General features: G+C 41.0%; 1 protein-coding gene across 2 annotated transcripts in view; it reads left to right on the forward strand.

The window, feature by feature from the left end:
• The first annotated feature begins 1,577 nt into the window (after positions 1–1,577).
• The window catches only part of camkk2 (calcium/calmodulin-dependent protein kinase kinase 2, beta), a 56,086-nt gene continuing 34,967 nt past the window's right edge, over positions 1,578–22,696 (forward strand). Inside the window, exon 1 of one of the 2 annotated variants that reach the window (XM_004910513.4) lies at positions 1,578–1,723. The gene's annotated coding sequence lies outside the window, so the exon portion shown is untranslated. The remainder of the gene's footprint in view (positions 1,724–22,696) is intronic. The other variant, XM_002937701.5, reaches the window with a different exon arrangement.

The following is a 22,696-nucleotide window of genomic DNA, read 5'->3' on the forward strand; positions in this document are numbered from 1 at the left end:
AACTGGCTTCCATTATCGGCCCTCCACCACGTAGGTCGGAAAAATTCCGGCCCTCAGTACAACAGAAGTTGGACATCACTGGTCTAAAACATAAAAAAAGTGCCTAGTAGATTTATAAAAACTCACTCTTTCAAAATAACTGACTCCAACACAAATCCTTTCTTTACATAGAAGATTTGTCCCATACAGTGTTAGCTCAACTTCATCTTACATTACATTACATTACATTAACATTTATTTATAAAGCGCCAACATATTCCGCAGCGCTGTACAATAAGTGGGTTACATACATTGGACATACAGAGTAACATATAAAGCAATCAATAACCGATACAAGAGGTGAAGAGGGCCCTGCCCAAAAGAGCTTACAATCTACAAAAGGGAGCTCTCCAACAGATGTATCAGACCCAACTGCCAATTAAAATGTGATTCTGACTTCTGCTTGAAGAGAGACAGATTGCAGAGAGGGGGTTTGTGCAGTATAACTGGAAAGTTTTTCATTTCCCTGAGATGAAGCTTATATTTCATGTTTGTGATAGTTCACCTTTAAGGTCTTCCTAAATGTACCTGTATATTCTGATCCTGTGATGTTTCATTTTGATCACTGATATTTAATGACCAGCCCATTTTAATTATTCTGCATGCAACATTAAAAAGAGCCAGGAGAGACGATAAAGGTGGTCATATAGCCAGGGGCAATTCTGCTCTTCAGGCCACCCTGAGGCAGTTTGCTGCTTCTGGCAACCTGTGGGTTACTGACGCCTGAGGCAAGGTTCTTACTTTATCTCAAGGCAGGGTGCATACCTGCTAACAGCCCTGCCTAATCTGGCCACCCACATGCTGGGCCTAATCAGGTGCTAATGATGCTGTCTGTGATACAGTTCTGTGATACATGGAAATAAAATAACACATGGTGGTCCTTGGGCCCTTGCCCTTACTGTGCTTGAGGCGACTACTGAAGGTTGAGCAGCGCCCAGTTCCCAGAGGATGTCTGTGGCTACCTCTATTCTATAACTGTGCACACTGGCTTCTTTCTGCTGACATTTCCATCTCCATTTGGTTTATGTTTTACATTACCAGGTGCAGTGAATGCTTCTGTATGGCAGAGCTGGGGAGCTTTCCTCTTACCCTTCCCAGCTGATGTGCCACATGTTTCTTTACCATGTGCCTGAAATGCAGAGGGCATATTATTTCATATATCTGATGCAGACATTTTCCCCTCTTGTGCAGATGCATGGCCTCTCTTTTTCCTGCTCAGGAACAAAACAAAAACAAGGTTAGTAATAATGCAATTCCCTTTGCGTTCCCCTCCCAATTCTCCCCCCCTGTCCTGAGCTCTATTGTTCAGTTCCCTTCCCAGCCCTCCCCTACTAGCTGCCAGCCAGTAGGGGCTGAGCTCGTCCTATTTTAAGTGTCATATATATATATAAAAAGACTGAGCGGTACATGTTTTCCTGCTACAACTGCTGGATGGTTAATCCTCATCCTCCACTTACCCATCAAAACACAGATTCTTAGCCAATCGCAGACTGCCTTACATCCTTTCACATCTGGGCCATTCAGAGCCAAGCTGCATGTGCGGAGGGAAGGGGTGGCTGATAATAATGGGGAAGTCCCAAACGTCCAATCGCTAAACGACTCTCATCAACTGCTAGAGCTGCTCGCTAGTGTTGGCACAGGCTGGTGCTGCCCTTGACCCTAGTGCCAGTTACCCAGGCGGCAGGTAAGACACACCATCCCCGTATGTGCTGGGAGCTCCGTGTGTGCAGTGCAGGTTGGGAGGGGGAGCGGGAGTGCCAGGGAGCTGTGCATGGGGGCAGTGCATGGGGGCAGTGCCAGGGAGCTGTGCATGGGGGCAGTGCATGGGGGCAGTGGGAGCCACTGATCTGTAACCTGCACTAGTCCAGCTGCTTTTAAACTACAGCTTTCAGAGTCTGAAGGCAGACGGCTCGACAGTGGCAGGGTTACTATCCTGGTAATTAGGGGTTATTTTTTATTTATGTTATGATGACATGAGATGTTCTTAAAAGTTCTTTTTATTTCCTTAAATACACGAGGATCCATGTTTATTTTTTGATGAGAATCATTCCCTTTCTGGAGCCTTTGGACTTTATTTTCTATTACAGATCCAGTCAAACCACTGTGTATTGCTAGGGGGATCTGATGCCAGCAGCAGAGCAGTGTGTATTTGCATTACAGATCTGCATGTTGTGTGCTTGCTGAGAGCGGCTGGTGTGCTGGCGTTGGGTGTCAGTCATGGGCTAGGGTGCTAGTGATTGTGTCAGAGCAATTAGCTGTAACTAAAGAATGCTGCCAAATCTTACTTCTTATAGCTGAAACAGTATCACTCGGTGTCACTGTCGCTGGTGCAAGGAGCCCCATACTGTATTGTACATTATCAACTGAGAAGCCTGGGGATTGTAGTTAACCTTTCTGTTTCAAGCATTTGGGCACAGTCTCTATTATGGAGAAGCCCTAAGGGTTAATGTGCATCTGTCTGCAGACAGGGCTTCTTTCGGCACTGCCAAAATCCATGTCAGGCTTGTGTGTGTGTTTGGGTGGGGGGTGCAAGATTATTCAGCTCACAGGAAATTATAAAAGGATCATGGGATTTGGGAATAGATCCAGAATGAAAGAAATAGAAGGACCCTCTGAACTAAAAAACTGTGGGAATTTTTACTAGACATGGTCAGTGCTATGTGCAAAAGCAGATATTTTACTGGGAAACTGCAAACCACGGGGGAGGGGAGTGTGCCTTTTTTTGTCTTCACTATTTATTTTTACAGTGCAATGAAGGGAGCCGTTAGTACAATTAGGCTGATTTAATTTTAATTATACATTTACAGATAAAACTGAAAAAGTTTCATATTATTTTTGTTACATGTGTGTTGGCCCAACAATCCCAAGCAATATCTACATACCATGGTTACTGGTCAATTTGTCAGTCAGGGTAGGTCTGAGCAAGCATAACAATATGAATCTGGCCATACTGTTTAAACCTTTAACCTTATACCATAACTGTATGGGATTAGCCCAAGTATTGCTGTTGAATGTCTGCTTGTAATCACTAAGCTGGTTGAGCATTGAAAGTGTTAAAGGGTTACTGTCATGATTTTTATGGTATGGATTTATTTCTAAATTACACTGTTTACATAGCAAATAATTCACTCTACCATTTAAAATGTTATTCTTGAACCAACAAATGTATTTTTTAGTAGTAATATTGGTGTGTAGGCAGCAATCTCAGTGCATTGTGCCTGAGTTTGAGCTTTCAGAAGGAGCCAGCGCTACACATAAGAACTGCTTTCAGGTAACCTATTGTTTCTCCTACTCCCATGTAACTGGAGGAGTCCCAAGCCAGACTTGAATTTCTTACTGTTGAGTGCTATTTTGCTACATTCCCATTGTTCTGCTGATATATCTGTTATTATGATGGGACAATATACCCTTTGGACCTAATAAAATGGTCCCAGTCATTATACTCTTTGTCCTTAGTTTATGCAGAGAGTGTTGCCACACAATATACAAGCACAGCTTTTGTTCTTCCTGATTTCCCAGACACCACAGGAGCAAAACAAAACTATCTACTCTTTTTTCTCTTTTTATTGCTTTTTTTTTTCTTAGGGGGAAGTGTCCTTTTAATTTCCTATTGCGCCTCTTTCCAGAGTGTTACTGACTATGGCAACCAAAAACAGATTGTCTGCGATGCTTCAAGTTTATTGTTATTATTATTTTGTATTGCTTATCTTTCTGTTCAGACCCATTTGTATTTAAATCTAAGAGCTGTTGCCTGGTTGCTAGGGTAAGTGAACCATAATGACCCAATAGCAGGTTAGATTGTAAGTATGAGAGCTTCTGTAAAAAATATAATTATTGCAAAAATCATTAAAAAATGAAAACTAAATGCAGATATCTGAGATTAGGATACAGGGTTCCTGTACAGGGGAAGGTGGGGGCTTAAAAGGCAAGGTCTGGAAGCAAAACAGTTTAAAGAGAAAAGTGGATTTTTGCACAAAAAAGCTAATGTATAAGTTATATACGCCAGTGGAGAAAGCAGTCCATGTGCCACTGGCCTTATTATTCTGCGAATGCTGTTATTAAAGTAACTTTAATGTCATGATTAAAAATGAGCAGTGTTGCAGAAACTAGTTGTTTTTGGCCAAAAACCATGGCTGACAAAGTGCCCCACATCTGCCCTGGGGCCAGAGGCTTCAGAGCTATTGAGCTTAGAAGGCTAGGTATGGAAGGGGAAATTAAACAAGAATAGTTAAGATGATGTAATGGTTACAAAAATAGACTATGAGATATTGCATCAAATCCATGAACTGTATTTAATTTGAATAAAAATAGATTTAAAGGGGACAATTCAGGAAAGGCAAAATTTTTTTTAACCATATATTTTATTCCAATATTTGTCATTTGGTGTAAAGTTATTAAACAGAAGGATGTCTAGCTGCTGCCATGGCTACACCGATATACTGCAATATCAATCACAGCACAGAAGCCCATTGTTGCCGTGGCCACTAACAGGAAGTTAAGCTTTTACAGGAAGCTGAAAACAAATTGTAAGTTAAAAAAAAAATGAAGAAATGCTTCAAAGGCACATATTTTATTCTGGCATATGACATCATAACTTTAAAGTAATTTTTATAGATGCATTTTGCTGGACTGAAGGTTGAGGTGATTCTACCTGGGCTGTGCCATTCATTCCATCTCTGTGTGTACTTTCTGCTCTCTGGGGAAAATCCAGTTATGTATTAGTGGAAGATTATCTGTGTGTTTATCTCTATTTAACCACACCTAATGAGAAATACCACACTGACTGACCCTTAGCACAACATTTGTTGGATTAATTCAGGGATTACAGTAGTAAATCAGTCAGCAATTCATTACTTATGCTTATGTCAAACATGGATGGAGAGAGCAGAAATAAATCATCTGTTGCTTCAAGCAATTTTGGAGCCTTTATTCCCATAGAAATGTTATTATACCGCAGATCTTGAAATGCTGTCTCCTTGCATAAATGATTTCTAACTTTTTTTTTTTTTTAGATTACTGTGAGCATACACACATTTAGCAATAGCAATTTATATCTGGGATGTGTGCACCTATAATATAAAGCTTTATTATATCCCGTAACAGGTCAAGGCTAATGCCACACATGGCAGATTCTCAGCCTGCTTTCATCCGTAGTGCAGGCAGGCCAGAGTGCAGGCAAACTGAACAGGCTCAGAAACGCTTCACAGACCTGTACTGGGGCTGCCACAATAGCTTTGTGTGCAGACAGAGAAGAGTGCTGATTTAAGCGTACGGGCAGATTCTTCGACTGCATTTATCCACAGACTGAGAAGCCGCCACGTGTGGCATAAGCCTAAAGCCCAAAAAGTAACAATAAAATTGCAACCTCACAGAGCAATAGCTTTTAATGCTAACAAAGACCAATTTAAAAGTTGCTAAAAATTGGGTATTCTATAACATACTAAATATTAACTTAAAGAAGAACTAAAGCCTAAAGAATAGGCTAGAAATGCTGCCCATTAAGATTCTTTGCCAGCCCAAAGCTACATCATCCCTGTGTGCAGTGAAGATCTGTAAATTTATATATCTTCTTTTTGCTGATTCTCAGAACATGCTCTGTGCTGCTGTCAGTCACCTGAGTTTAGGGACCGACAATATATAGCATATGCAGAATATAAAAGACATAATACAAGGCAGGCAAGTAATTCATTTAGATTCTAATTACACGGCAGCTCAGAAACCACTGCAATTTGCATCAGAGTTTAAAAAGCAGTAGTGTAGGATCAGCTGCTATGATATGTGAACCTTATTTTCTGTTTGATGATTTGCCATGTCCTCTAAGTTTAGCTTCTCCACAGCTGAGTGGCACAGGCACTCCTAACATAATCCAAGATGGTGACTCTCACACACACACAACTTTGAAGGCCTGAATCCTTACTATTATAGATTGTCTAAAACTTTAGTCAGGTGCAGAAAGTTCAATAAATGAAATACAGCATTTCTAGGTTTTTAGGATTTAGTTCTCCTTTAATATTATTATTATTAACATTTATTTATAAAGTGCCAACATATTCTGCAGCACTGTTCAATAAGTGGGGTTCATACACTGGACATACAGAGTAACATATAAAGCAATCAATAACCAATACAAGAGGTGAAGAGTGCCCTGCCCAAAAGAGCTTAAAATCTACAAGGAAAAGTGAACTACCTCTTAATCAGCTGGCTCCTACTATATGGTTTCAGGCATCAGAAATTCAAAGAACAGACTTCCTTCCAATAACAGTTATATAGTTAACTATAAAACCCATATAAAATGTTTAAAGGAGAAGGAGTGTCATTTTGGCATTTTACTGCCAATAGATTTGCCACATTTCTGCCACCTAGAACACTATATTTATTCTGCAGAAAGCTTTATCATACCTGAGTAAAGAGCCCTAGAAGCTTCCTCTGTTTTTTTAAAGGGATACTGACACCAAAAATCATAATGCTTTTTAAACCTCTCATTGCTATATTATTGTATTAGCTTTCTCATTTCAGTGTAAAACTACTTGGCTATTACACTTATATTTCCTGTACTATCCCCTATTTAACTGCCTGAGGGCGGCGCCATGTTTGTGCTGCAAAAGTCGGTTGGTGTTTAAAGCAAGACTTTTTTCTGTCAAATATCTACAGCAGGTCGCAAAATTGACCTCTTACAGCAAAGAGTTAGAGGCTGTGGTTTCTCAGAGCAGCGTGCAGGACATTGTTCTGGGCTGTGTTCGGCATTAAAGTATGTGGGAGCGGGGAGACAACACAGGTCGTACAGGCACGAGCAGATAATAAACAGCATGATTAATAGACAGCAAACTCACAGTTCAGATGTGAGGAGGAACAGGTCACGTGTTTAGGTAATGCACGGACTGCCTAGAAGTAAGGGGAAAAAAAAAAGTAGTTCCCGCTTATGTCATGTGATGTCAGTGAAGAGATAGATAACAGACAGGGAAAGAAGTGGCAGTCGGGCTGTAAAACAGTCGGGATCAATCTTCAAGGTACTGGCAAAAGCAAAAGTTTAAACAAAAAATGGTCAGCATGACCTATAGCTAACTTTTGATGCACATTATTATTTTGAAAAGTCATTTTTTTGTGTCAGTATCACTTTAAGATAGCAGATGCCATTTTAGCTTGGTCTTCATAGCTTCCTGCTGTAGCTCTAGCTGTTGGTAGTTCAGATTACACATTCCTAAGGGAGGGGGAGCAGGAGAAGGGCCCCAGGAATGAAGGATTAGCCAGATACCCTAAGAGCATGTTTACAAAAAAGGAGACAAGAAATCCTGTGTTTCTTTTGATAGAGGACTCACAGCGTTTCTGTGAGTGCTTATGGCTTTATTTGCATAGACCTTTCTGATAAAGCTTACTTAGTTTTTACCTTTCCTTCTCCATTGGAAATTTGATCATAATTACACTTTATCCCTTGAGCATAATATATTTGTTTGTATGGCCAGCATAGGTCTTGCAGACTGGATAAAATGTGGACACACCAGTGAAAAATAATATATTCTTTATTGTACCATAGATTCTTTATGCAGTGTATACGTTTAGCTGATAGAAACTTGAACCTTGGTTAGCTCCTTAAAAAGGAAAATCATGTTTGGGGGAAATATTTTAAAGTGGTAATGTAACTAAAGTTGTAAATGGAAAAAAATGTGCCCAAATAAGAATAAAAATTTGCATTTCACAATGTAATATTATTCATTAGACTGTTATTGCACTGTGAATTTTAATTGCTCATTGCAAACTTTTTAAGTCATGCTTGAAGGTGGCGTAATCTTTTGGAGCAAACGTAACTTTTTCATTAAGAATTACATACACTGCGCACTGTCGCAAACAATAAAATTTCTTCCACTATTGGAAGTGGTCGCTTAACAGTTTTTCACGTTCGCAAAGCCCATATTAAATTTGCGCAGAGGCAAATTTGTTCACACAGAGGTATACATTTTTGCAATAGTTTTTCTATTGCCGACTTTTATTACATTTCCCTATAAGACGTTTTGCATTGTTTTGTTCTGCTTTTCGTTCTTCCCTTTCCTGCCTTTTCTCTACTTGTTTTATTTTTCTTCTCTCATTTGTAACTTCTCTTTTCTCTTAAGATAGCTATTAACCCATGCTTCTCCTCTCCCTGTCTTATTTACACATTGTTAGTCAGTATCCTCTCTGCCCTTTATTTTTGTCCTTATGTTCCCATTTTCACATCCCCTTTTCTCCACCATTATTTGTGATTTTTTAAAATCTATTCTTACTTCTGCAAACTGTTTGGCTTTCTCATTTATGTGGAATAATGAACTTTAAACCTCTGCCCCATTAGTCCTGTGGCGCAACAGCAGCAATCCAATGCCCTACTAGGCAAGTGGCTGCTATTAGGGCTCTGGCACACAGGGAGATTAGTCGCCCGCGGCAAAACTCCATGTTCGCGGGCGACTAATCTCCCCGAGTTGCCTTCCCCTGCCATCCCACCGGCGGACATGTAAGTCGCCGGTGGGATGGCAGACGCGGCGGGGTGTCTAATCTCCCCGTGTGTCAGAGCCCTTAGGGTTGTAACTAAAAGTTACTGGGCTCTGGCAAATGCCAGAGGGGCTGCTTTAAGATGCCATAGACAGAGTAACTACTCTGTGTACTTGGAATGCCAGGGCTTTTTTTAAGTTCCAGTCTGGATCTGTTTGGCCCCACAATATATATATATATATATATATATATATATCTCCTTTTAGACAGCCCTGCACTATAGGATGCCATCTTGGTCAGGAGTGGCTGGATCAGGCAGCCATTGTATTCCTATGTATAGGCAGCTTTAGCTGAGACAAGGTAAATTAAAACAAGAACATCTTAAATACAGGGGATGTATGTTTATGAAATCTAACAAAAATATAACAAAAGAAAATTTTAAGTAGAAAATAAGATACAAAATAATATAAGAAGGTGTTTTGTATTTTGCCAAAATGTGCCATTGCACAATATACTTAGAGATGCTGCTGTTTATACATGTCTGGTGTTGCATCCCATTTTGCAGGGTGTAGGCATTGCATTAGTTAATGTATTACAGAGCTTTAATCCAGCATTGTGTTATCTGTTCGAGTATGTTCTGCAAACATCTTCCATCCTCCTCACTTCATGAGAAATTAAAATGATATTTTTGACCTGATTTCCACAAAAATCACTATAGAAATATATTAACTGCAAGCATTACAGATACATTGTTCCATAATAGCTGCTAGTAGGATCTGAAGGAACTGAAGGTCACATAATGTACCTGCCGATGCCTTGCCTACATAATCCCTGTCCAATTGAAAGGATGAATGTAGGAGGCTGTTTACACTGTGTGGGCTGCTCCTGCATCTCTACCTTATAATATCCTGCTCATGCAGGCACATTGCCATATGCTGGATTTAATCAGTTCATTAGCGTTGGGGGCAGACTCCTTACTCTGTTCCAAAGAGAAGTGTGTGACTGCCTAACAAACTCTATCATACTGCCCTAATCATATTAACTGATAAATACATGTTGCCCAGGGAATCAATGACAGTTTGCTTTAGATCAGAGATTTCTAATGCAATTTTTCTATCACACTAAATGTGGGTGTAAACATACAGTCAGATAATGCTGTGTTTTTCCCACTTCTAATGACATTCTGAAGCATTAGGCTAATGCCACACGTAGTGTATGGTGCATATTTTCGGCAAGCCAAAAAACTCTCGCTGAGAATATACTCCATATGCTTAAAGATCCCGCTGCCTGTGCCTGCACCCAAATGAATTGAATACGCTCGGGTGCAGGCACATGTAGCCGATATCCACCTAAAATTGCTACGTGTGGCATTATCAATTATGCAATTATCTTATGGTCTTCCACCTGACTTAAACTAAATTTCTGACCATCATCAGCCAGTGGTTAACTGCCATTTGTTATCTGCCAAAACTGCACACTCATTTTTTAGTATGTAATAGAGGGCCCCTGCCCCTACCTGAACGCTGAAATCATTTCTTCTAAAAATGCTCCTTTGCCCAGTACGGTCCTCCCGATGTACACACTATTTCTCCTTGTCTGCGCCGCCATGTTTTAAACATGGCGCTCCACTAACTTCCCAGCTTGCCTCTCCCCCTCCAGCACCTGTCAGCTGTCACCGTTCCTCACCCCTCCCCTCCCTGCGTCCTTTCATCCCTGCTCCTCTCCCCGCTTGCCTCTCCGCCCCAGCACCTGTCAGCCGACACCTGTCAGTCCTCACCGCTCCCCTCCCTGCACCTGTGTCCTCTTGTCCCGCTCGCCTCTCCGCCCCAGCACCTGTCAGCCGACACGTTCCTCACCCCTGCTCACCTCACCCCCTCCCTGCGCCTGTATCCTCTGGTCCCCGCTCGCCTCTCCGTCCCAGTACCGCCAGCCGACACGTTCCTCACCCCTTCTCACCTCTCCCCCTCCCTGCGCCTGTGTCCTCTCGTCCCCGCTCCTCGCTTGCCTCTCCGCCTCTGCACCAGCTGCTGCTTCTAATGGCAAATAGCGTCTCATAACCAGACGCTAGGGGGAGCGCGCCTGCTTGTGCGCATGCGCCGCCTTTAATAGTAAGTCTCCAAGTCCTGGAAAAGAGCGATGCATTATGGGAATCTTTCTACCCTGCTCAGCGTTTTTTTTTCCTGTTTTGCTTCTGATCTTCTGAACGGGAGAAATATGGGGAGACTTAAGGGCACTATTGAGACAACTGAAGGTATGCCTGCATTTTGAGAATTACTCTTTATTAGCCTTTCCTTCTCCTTTAAACAACACAATGTAACTCCAAGTTAATCACACTTATGTGAAATCAAACTGTCTGCTTAGATAGCAACACTGATTGACAATTAATTTCACATGCTGTTGTGCAAATGGAATAGACAAGAGGTGGAACTTATAGGCAATTAGCAAGACATCCCCAATAAAGGAGTGGTTCTGTAGGTGGTGACCACAGACCACTTCTCAGTTCCTATGGTTTCTGGCTGATGTTTTGGTCACTTTTAAATGCTGGCGGGTGCTTTCACTCTAGTGGTAGCATGAGACGGAGTCTACAACCCACACAAATGGCTCAGGTAGTGCAGCTCATCCAGGATGGCACATCAGTGCGAGCTGTGGCAAGAAGGTTTGCTGTGTCTGTCAGCATAGTGTCCAGAGCATAGAGGGGCTACTAGGAGACAGGCCAGTACATCAGGAGACGTGGAGGAGGCCGTAGGAAGGCAACAACCCAGCAGCAGGACCGATACCTCCGCCTTTGTGCAAGGATGAACAGGAGGAGCACTGCCAGAGCCCCGCAAAATGACCTAAAGCGGGCCACAAATGTGCATGTGTCTGCTCAAACGGTCAGAAACAGACTCCATGAGGGTGGTATGAGGGCCCGACATCCACAGGTGGGGGTTGTGCTTACAGCCCGACACCGTGCAGGATGTTTTGCATTTGTTAGAGAACACCAAGATTGGCAAATTCACCACTGGCGCCCTGTGTCTTCACAGATGAAGCAGGTTCACACTGAGCACATGTGACAGACGGCGTGGAGAATGTTCTGCTGCCTGCAACATCCTCCAGCATTAACCGGTTTGGCAGTGGGTCAGTAATGGTGTGGAGTGGCATTTCTTTGGGGGGCTGCCCAGCCCTCCATGTGCTCGCCAGAGGTAGCCTGACTGCCATTAGGTACTGAGATGAGATCCTGAGACCCCTTGTGAGACCATATGCTGGTGCAGTTGGCCCTGGGTTCCTCCTAATGCAAGACAATGCTAGACCTCATGTGGCTGGAGCGTGTCAGCAGTTCCTGCAAGGAAGGCATTGATGCTATGTACTGGCCCGCCCGTTCCCCAGACCTGAATCCGATTGAGCACATCTGGGACATCATGTCTTGCTCTATCCACCAAGGCCACGTTGCACCACAGACTGTCCAGGACTTGGTGGATGCTTTAGTCCAGGTCTGGGAGGAGATCCTTCAGGAGACCATCCACCACCTCATCAGGAGCATGCCCAGGCGTTGTAGGGAGGTCATACAGGCACGTGGAGGCCACACGCGCTACTGAGCCTTATTTTGACTTGTTTTAAGGACTTTACATCAAAGTTGGATCAGCCTGTAGTGTTTTCTTCCACTTAATTTTGAGTGTGACTCCAAATCCAGACCTCCATGGGTTGATAAATTTGATTCCATTGATAATTTTTGTGTGATTTTGTTGTTGGCACATTCAACTATGTAACGAACGAAGTATTTAATAAGAATATTTCATTCATTCAGATCTAGGATGTCTAATTTTTGTGTTCCCTTTATTTTTTTGAGCAGTGTACATATACTGTATATATTCGAGTATAAGCCTAGTTTTTCAGCACCCAAAATGTGCTGAAAAAAGTCACCCTCAGCTTATACTCGAGTCGGGTGCCATGCACTAGCACCCTCTCTCCTTTGTGTGCAAATTAGGCCACCCGCAACCAGACCCTCCAGTGCCCTGGCCTAGGCTCCCGCTAGCAATACTTATTTCCCCTTACATCTCCTCCGGGACCAGGTCTGCTGCCATTTTGCCAATGTGCAATGAGCGTGGGGTAGTACTCATATTGTTTTTGTTGACCCTCTTCTCCGCTTACAGAGCTAGTTTACTGTTTTTCTTTGAAATAAATATTGAATAACATATACCCCACTGATGCCTCAATTAATGTAATTTTATTGGTATTTATTTTGATTATTAAAACTTAACAGTAGCTGCTGCATTTCCCACCCTAGGCTTATACTCGAGTCAATACGTTTTTCCAGTTTTCTTAGGTAAAATTAGGTACCTCGGCTTATATTCGGATCGGCTTATACTTGAGTATATACGGTATACTCTGAATATAATACTTTGATTCTGGGCAGCATGGTTCAGAGGTTCAGCATTGCTGTCTTTGTTGTTTCAATTCTTAATAGGGCACTGTTTGCTTAATCTGTATTTTCTCCAATTGCTTGCATAGGTTTTGTCCCACACCCCAGTACTTATATGAAATACCTTATCTGGAAACCCAGTATCCAGAAAGTTCAGAATTACAGGAAGAAAATCTACCATAGAGTCCATTTTAAGCAAACAATTCAGTTAAAAATATATTATTTCCTTTTTTCTGCACTAATAAATCAGTACCTCGTACTTGATGGAAACTAAGCTGCATGAATCCATATTAGTGGCAAAACAATCCTATTGGGTTTATTTAATGTTTATAGGGACACTATACCCCATATTTCAATGTTTGTTCTATGAACTTGGCTTGTACTTTTGGCGTATTGTTTTAATTAGGAAATATGTATGGTTTTTGTTACCTCTGGCACTAGGGAGTGATAATTAGATTACCAGTGCAGAGACAAGCAGAAGCCCATTGTGCTTGGTGGGTTTTCTGTGCACTGGTAATCTCAATATTACTGGATGCTGGAAGTTGGCCGCCTACTATGTAGTGTAAAATTCAGTGCACCCTCTACAACATGCATCTGAATTGATTGCTAATTAAATCTAGTATATGTATTTGGGATAATATGACCACGGTAGTACATATTCTTTCTATTTTACATCTCTGCTTAAAGAATCTAATCCATGGCTGTCCAACTGGCGACCCCCCTCTGTGTGGCCCTCCACCTGTCTGGCTGCTTTGATGGTTTGTTCTGGGAGTTTGTTAGATTTTAAAATAGTCATTATATGGTCCCTCAGGGCTCTGGCACACGAGGAGATTTGTTGCCGGCGATTTTTAAAAGAGCGATTTGGCGACAAGACGAGCGACAAGACGCCAATGCTAAATCAATGGAAATCGCCAGCGTCAAAACATACGAGGCTACTTCAAATCGCTTGCTGTTTCAAATCGCACACAGACCCTTTTCTGAGCGACTTGAGTAAACATGAGGGGGGGTTGACTGTTGAGTGGTACCATGGGTAGCAGATCGCCTGGAGCTCAACTCGCATGAAATCTCTTCGTGGGTATTGTCGTAGCGACTTGTCGCCAAAGTGCCAGGGGGAAAAACGCAGGCGACAAATCTCCTCGTGTGCCAGAGCCCTAAGATGTGTAAGTATATGCTGGGGGTTGCTGTGCTATCCACAGGGGAAGAGGAGGTTGAGTCTTAATATGACATAATATAATTCTTTCACATATGAATGAAGGGTGATATCCCTACAGTGAGCACCAACCATTTTGGGTTTTGCTGTGCTACCACAGTCTTAAAAGCTCTTGTGATAACATGGGTGTGGTTTTAAGTGGGTGTGGTTTAACAAGGGGGAGTGGTCAAACTGGCTTTCATTATCGGCCCTCTACCGCATTATATATATGACTGTCCATTTTAAAAGAGATAATGTAACAAACCAAAGATAGATCTGATTTGGTTTCATATTTGGCCAAAACTTTTGTGGAGGATTCTTCTGAAACCAAAAACGATAGATTCCTTTGGCAACAACTACACAGGGGTGATTCTTGGCCTGCAGATAAACACAAACTGGTAATCACTTTCTCTGTATTGACAGGCACTACTAGGGGCAGCTTTTTGCTACTGGCCGCTCACTGCCGCCTGAAGCAAGGTACTCACTTTCCTCATGGTAGGAGAGGTCATACCAAGCTTATTGTCTTGAATGGGATGCAGCTGGCAGCAACTGTACTGGTGCTTTTAGCCCCACAACACCTATAATCATCCCTCATCGCGAATAGGAATAACCTGATAACACCAGTACTGGTGCATTTCAGCCCAAAAAGCATTTCCCATTCAAGTCAGTGAGAGGCATTAGGGGCAATGCTTACAGCTAAAAAGCTCCCCTTGTTCCCTTAGCCTGAATCTATTTAGTCTTTATGCGTTGTGCTCATTGTTATGGTGATATTATGTGTTTGTGAACTCTTATTTTTTTCAAAAATTTGCTCTTATTTTTATTATATGTAACTGGCCCTGAAATATTTAGTTGCAGCGTTCTCTTCTTATCACAGCGCATTTGTCACATCTTTTATCACAGTGTTTTTTTTTTATCACATTGAGTTAATATTTTATGATCCACAGTATTTGTTATGCTTGAAACCTACTTGCATGGCTTATATATGCTTTTTTCTTTGTAATAAGTGAGTGTGTGTTTGAATCCTGGACTAGAAATGAACAGCAAACAGCATTCCTAAAGTGCTGATACAATAAAATGACATTTTATGCCCAGTTGCTGACTGAAAAAATCTCACACCTTGCAAACTGTTAGAGCTGGAGGTGAAATGGTTTTCACGTGAAATCTAGTGTCTTGTTTCCCTTTATGCAAAGCTTATTATTTTCTCATAATTGTGAGCCTTTTCTAAAGAGCCATGAAATTATGTTTGTGCATGTCTTCTAATTAAAATCTGTGCCATGTTCTGATATGCCACACATTAATAAAGTGTAGAAGAGAAATGGGTACAAAGGAGACTGAATTGTTAGAGAAAATTGAAAAGAACAGGTCAGCGCTGCTATAAATGTCATCATTTCTCCTAGACCTAGTATCTAGGATGGAACTAATACAGATATAGGACCTGTTATCCAGAATGCTCGGGACCTGGGGGAATTATTTGCTTATAATGGAGTCTATGGGAGATGGCCTTTCCGTAATTCAGAGTTTTCCTTGTATTGACACAAATATTCTTAATAGTTTATAACTCTTGATAATGTTTAAATCCATAGAATATGTATCTGTGAGGTTATTGCTGTTTAAATGAATTAGAGTACAGGTATGGAATCCATTATCAAGAAATCCATTATTTAAAGTTAATACAAAAAGGCCATCTGCCATACACTCCATTTTAATCAAATAATTACAATATTTAAAAATAATTTTCGGTAGACTTTAGGTATGGAGATCCAAATTACAGAAAGATTCCTTATTCAGAAAGCCCCAGGTCCTGAGAATTCTGTAATAGGTCCTATACCTGTATTTTGCATGTATCAAGCCAAGTATGGACCTCTCCCACTATCACACCCACTCAAGGTCACAGTCATATATTTTTTACTGTTATCTAAAAAATTCAATGTGATTTGTGCAGCATAAAAGAGACATAAAGCACATCCAAGCAATATTTTCAAGGTTGGTTCCACGGTATCAATGTCCATTTTACAAAGAACGTAAATAGCAATATAAATGCAGTACCAAGTTTACTGCATGTTTAAAGGCCCCCAAACCTATAGGAGTATAAATGTAATGTCATTGCCGAGGCAGAATCAGTGCCGTGTCAGTGTCATGTCAGCTTCATGTTTAATGCCCCAGAACACTTAGCAGAATATACACAGTGCCAAGCTTTATGTTTAAGGCTTTAGTTGATGAAGTACTTTTTTATTTAGTTCCTGTAACGACATGTTCTATGGCTCATGAACTTTCTCCCATTGCAAATGTATGACAGTCAGTGATTTGTGTTGGGGCAGGATGTATGCATTGGCTGGAGCTGGACATTTTGTTGCAGCCATCCCTGTTCACCCCTAGATGTTGGACAGAGACTAAAGGTGGCCATACACGCACCGATAATATTTCGTGCGATATTCGGTGCGAGTATGGTATGTCGGCGAGTCAACCGATATCGCAGGAAGCTGCTGATATCGGCCGACTCGCCGATCAGAACAATTTGAAAATTTTGATCGGGCGCCATAGAAGGCGCCTGACCAAAATCTCCCTTCAACGCTGAATCGGCAGAAGGAGGTAGAAATCCTATTGTTTCTACCTCCTTACCTGCCGATTCAGCCCTGAATGGTGTGTGGCGGATCTGACGATGTTTCGTGCGACCATCGCCACGTTTATGGCCAGCTTTACTCACATGCCCCACAATCTACGTAAGGTTGGTATGGAGATTGATCAACTTGTTCACAGCATAAGGAGTTAAAAGCCAGACCCTTCTGAGGAAGAGCCAGCTGAACCCTCTGTGTTGGAATAAATCCATTGCCTTTGCTCTCAGCTCTCTCTTGCCTTGTAACTTCTTTTTTTCCCATGGGAGCAGTGTTTATTCTTTAACATTCTTCATCTCCCAAAAGAGACTCTTTACCCTAGACATTATATATCTTTTGCCTGACTTATTATATCTCTTCTAGCTGCAGTGTATAGAAATCCTGGAGAGACTAGTGTGTTTGCAATGTTCCATTACTGGAGGCATTTTGTCTCTTGGAGAGTTATTATTTAATGTTACCTCTCTTTACAAGGCAATGTTCAGAGTTTTGTATATCTCTGCCTGTGTTTTGTGAGCCTTTTTCATCCATGTGAGCTTTTTGTATATGAGACTCTATGTTGAACTTACATAGAACACTGCATTTCTAATGATATCTAATGATATCATGCATCGTTACAAGAGAAACTCATGACTTCTGGCTTCTAGCAGTGCTCTTTCAACATGTTAATAAGGAACATGGTAATAAGGTATATGGGGAAAAGATACTTGAATACATCAAATTTAAAATTACTTTGAGTTTCTGCCAGCATCTTGCCAAACTAATTTAATGGGGAAGGAAAGTAATTTTGGCATTTTACTGCCAATAGATTTGCCACAATAGTGCCACCTAGAACACTATATTTTTTCTGCGGAAAGCTTTATATAAGCTACCTGAGTAAAGAGCCCTAGAAGCTTTTTCTGTTTGTTTAAGATTGTAGCTGCCATTTTAGCTTGGTGTTCAAAGCTTCCTTCTACAGCTCTAGCCGTTGTAGCTCAGATTAAAGAATATTGGCCTGAAGCACAATATGTGTACTTGGATAGAGAACTGGCTAAAGGATAGGTTACAAAGAATGGTGGCAAATGGAACATTTTCTAATTAGACCAGTGTTAGTGGAGTACTGTTTCTAATTTTGCAGATACTAAATTGTGCAAAACTATAAGTTCCATGCAGGATGCTGCCACTTTGCAAAGCAATTTGACTTACTTGAAAATATGGGCAATTAACTGGAATATAAGGTTCAATGTTGATAATTGCAGGGTTATGCACTTAGGCAGAATTAACATTCATGCCAGTTATACACTAAATAGTAGTGTGTTGAGATTATCCTTAACTGAGAAGGATCTTGTATAAAAAGGGCATTGACTTAAGGGATGAAAACATAATTTTGCCTCTTTATAGGTCCCTGGTAAGGCCTCACCTTGAGTATGCAGTGCAGTTTTGGGCTTCAGTCCTTACAAAGGATATTAATGAGCTGGAGAGAGTGCAGAGATGTGCTACTAAACTGGTAAAGGGGATGAAGGATTTAAATTATGATGTAAGACTGTTATGGTTGGGGTTGTTTTTTCTGGAAAAAAAACTGTTTCCAATTGAAATAGAGGGCATTCTAGACAAATAGCAAATCAGCCTTAAAGAGATACTGACACCAGAAATGAAACCTTTTTTACATCTATCATAACATTGGCTTTGCATGCTATTTATAATTTTGCCACAAAAGTATTTGCCCAATGCTGTTACATTACCTATCTGATCCCCCCATGTTCCTCTATGAGGGGGCGGCCATATTTGTGCAGCACTAGTCTGTTGGAATTAGAAGGTATAACGGACAGGCTGAGAAGGGACAGTCAGGCTGGCAAAACAGTCAGGTTTTGGGATTTTAAGTAACAATTCCTTACAAAGGCAGCTCTATCAGTGAGAAATGATCAACATGACCTATAGCTAACTTTTTATATAGATTCATATTTTAAAAAGTAGTTTTTTCATGTCAGTATCACTTTAAGGACTTGAATCAGCAGCTGAAATCTGCCTGTGTATGGCTACCTTTACTATGTGATAACACATGCAGTTGCAGTGCTGCCATTCCATTCAGTACCTTATCTGGACATATTACACTTGCCAGCGCTGTTATAGTGTTTGCTCACTGAAGACTTATGTTTGCTGCTCCCATCCTCCCATAACAACTGTGGAGCTTTGTGTATAGCATGTGCCTTACATATTCAGGGAGAATTGTATGTGTCCTAATAAAAAAGACCCTGCACAGCCTGCACATTTCACAACATGATACAATAATTAGATTTTAAAGGAAAACTATACCCTCAGAATGAATATACAAACCGGATTCCAAAAAAGTTGGGACACTAAACAAATTGTGAATAAAAACTGAACGCAATGATGTGGAGGTGCCAACTTCTAATATTTTATTCAGAATAGAACATAAATCACTGAACAAAAGTTTAAATTGAGAAAATGTACCATTTTAAGGGAAAAATATGTTGATTCAGAATTTCATGGTGTCAACAAATCCCAAAAAAGTTGGGACAAGGCCATTTTGACCACTGTGTGGCATCTCCCCTTCTTCTTACAACACTCAACAGACGTCTGGGGACCTAGGAGACCAGTTTCTCAAGTTTAGGAATAGGAATGCTCTCCCATTCTTGTCTAATACAGGCCTCTAACTGTTCAATCGTCTTGGGCCTTCTTTGTCGCACCTTCCTCTTTATGATGCGCCAAATGTTCTTTATAGGTGAAAGATCTGGACTGCAGACTGGCCATTTCAGTACCCGGATCCTTCTCCTACGCAGCCATGATGTTGTGATTGATGCAGAATGTGGTCTGGCATTATCTTGTTGAAAAATGCAGGGTCTTCCCTGAAAGAGATGATGTCTGGATGGGAGCATATGTTGTTCTAGAACCTGAATATATTTTTCTGCATTGATGCTGCCTTTCCAGACATGCAAGCTGCCCATGCCACACGCACTCATGCAACCCCATACCATCAGAGATGCAGGCTTCTGAACTGAGCATTGATAACAACTTGTGTTGTCCTTGTTCTCTTTGGTCCGGATGACATGGCGTCCCAGATTTCCAAAAAGAACTTCGAATCGTGACTCGTCTGACCACAGAACAGTCTTCCATTTTGCCACACTCCATTTTAAATGATCCCTGGCCCAGTGAAAACGCCTGAGCTTGTGGATCTTGCTTAGAAATGGCTTCTTCTTTGCACTGTAGAGTTTCAGCTGGCAACGGCGGATGGCACGGTGGATTGTGTTCACTGACAATGGTTTCTGGAAGTATTCCTGAGCCCATTCTGTGATTTCCTTTACAGTAGCATTCCTGTTTGTGGTGCAGTGTCGTTTAAGGGCCCGGAGATCACGGGCATCCAGTATGGTTTTACGGCCTTGACCCTTACGCACAGAGATTGTTCCAGATTCTCTGAATCTTCGGATGATGTTATGCACAGTTGATGATGATAGATGCAAAATCTTTGCAATTTTTCGCTGGGTAACACCTTTCTGATATTGCTCCACTATCTTTCTGCGCAACATTGTGGGAATTGTTGATCCTCTACCCATCTTGGCTTCTGAGAGACACTGCAACTCTGAGAAGCTCTTTTTATACCCAATCATGTTGCCAATTGACCTAATTAGTGTTATTTGGTCTTCCAGCTCTTCGTTATGCTCAAATTTACTTTTTCCAGCCTCTTATTGCTACTTGTCCCAACTTTTTTGGGATTTGTTGACACCATGAAATTCTGAATCAACATATTTTTCCCTTAAAATGGTACATTTTCTCAGTTTAAATTTTTGTTCTGTGATTTATGTTCTATTCTGTATAAAATATTAGAAGTTGGCACCTCCACATCATTGCGTTAAGTTTTTATTCACAATTTGTTTAGTGTCCCAACTTTTTTGGAATCCGGTTTGTATATATATATATATATATATCAGTAAATATTGCCCTTTTTTATCCTTTCCCTTGATCCAACATTTAGTGATTGGCTGTGTGCTCCTTCAGAGATCACCTGACAGGAAATAAAAAAAAAGGAACTGTCCCCCCGTAAAGCAGGACAGTTGGGATGTATGGCCACCATTGGGAAAATTTCTATTGAACAGGAATAGTTTAAGGCTTTGTAGGTAACTAAAATGTGTTATATCTTATTGGGAGCTTCTCTGCGCTTGCATGAGAGCCTATTGTGACGCATTAATGAAAGTATTTATAGACTGGAATCACAGCTTTCTGGAGCAAGTACCAAGTAGTTGTTATTGGTGTGAAGTGGCTTTGTAGCATTCACGCTCCTCAAGAACATGATGCGAGAACAGAGTCACGGATTAAGCTGCTAACGGAAGGGGATCCTTAAAATCAGTCTGTCCAAGGAATAAAGGGAACTTATTATTATTGCATTTTATACAGATCTTGTACACCTTTTTGACGCGATTATAAATAGTCCAGCAATAAGACTTTTTAAACTCTGGGGGAGTTAGAGAATTCAAAATAATTGCATGTCGGTTAGCTAACCCAGCAGTGTACATGGCCAAGTCAACTACATCCCTAATATTACACATGGCAGTTGTAATTTTATTTCACACCCCCTTAGTTGTTTTGGTACAGCTGGAATCTCACTACTTTTGTAAAAGGCTTGCACATCGTATGATAATTAAAAACCTTTATTTCGTATAAAAACATTAAAACTGCCCAACACGTTTAATGCACAAGGAAATTTTTTGACATTGAATAAAGGTATTTAATCATTGTCATGTGTGCAAGCATTTTATAAATAAAAATGGTGACTTCTCCCCTGGCAACAGGTTCGGGGCATTGGTACCAGGACCAGCTGCCTGCTTTTGCTGATCAGGGATTTGCAGTGTGCTCCTTCATTGGTGTGGGACTCCAGGATTACCCCCAGGTCACGGAGTATACGGGGTGAGCCCTACTTAAGTTTATAAATCATTAATTGGCATTCCTTCTCTAAATGTCAGACCAGGGGTATTAACACGTGGTTCAAGTCTGAAATAACTACGGGTGAGCTGCACTTTTGATTAGGATACAGCTGGATTAACAGCCATAAACATGCCCAGATTTTTGGTTATTTACATGTTGTGCATACATTTGGAGAGCTTATTTATTAAACCCTTGGAAATAAATACCTGCTGCACCATGTACAGAGCTGTCAACCTCTAGTGAAGCAAATCTGAGAGGACATGCGCTGCCAAAAATTTTTCCTGGTACCCAGAAGTAACATTACTCACATAGGCATGTGTGCGGAAGTGAGATCACACACATGTGCAAATGCCCAGATAAAACAAATTGCTACCTGTGCATGTGCAAAGTTTTGGATGCTGGCAGTGACTGCTTAATGTGCATGTGCACACAAAATTTGATGCAAACTTTGCAAATCCTAAGAATATTACTGGGTGACTGGAGACCGGGGGAGAGAAGGCAGCTCTGCATGTACATAAGAGGATATCACTAAAATAGCTCAAGTGAAAATTAATAATACCACATCATTTATTTTTATTGGTCATAGTGTTCTTTAATGGTACTGCTCCACAGATACAAGAACTCTCATATATATTTAGCGAACCGTCACCCTAAACTGTAAAGAGCTTACAAAGGTAAACAGGATGGTCCAAGAAAAAAAGTTCTCCTGTACTCTGGCAATCCAAAAACAGGCCATTCCAATAGTTAAAAAGAACAAACTATATACTATACACTCATCTCAAAAAAAGCCTGACGCGTTTTGTGTCCATCTGACACATAATCATAGGCTTAAATGTGCATACAACAAAATCAGTATTTAAAAGGCTGAACACCAATGAAAACAGGATAATAGGAAAAAAGGGGGGAGGAGACTATACATCAATAAGAGATTTAAAGGAACAGCACCTATGTAAGAGGAAGGTCATAAAGAAAATGCATTTGAGTAAGTATGAAGAAGTGCGCTCAGAAGAGAAATATATAGATGCACCCAGAAGAGAAGAAGATAGATATATCTGCTCCACAGATAACCTATATTATTTGAAACAC

This window comes from Xenopus tropicalis, chromosome 1 (assembly GCF_000004195.4).
Source record: "Xenopus tropicalis strain Nigerian chromosome 1, UCB_Xtro_10.0, whole genome shotgun sequence".
Classification (NCBI taxonomy): domain Eukaryota; kingdom Metazoa; phylum Chordata; class Amphibia; order Anura; family Pipidae; genus Xenopus; species Xenopus tropicalis.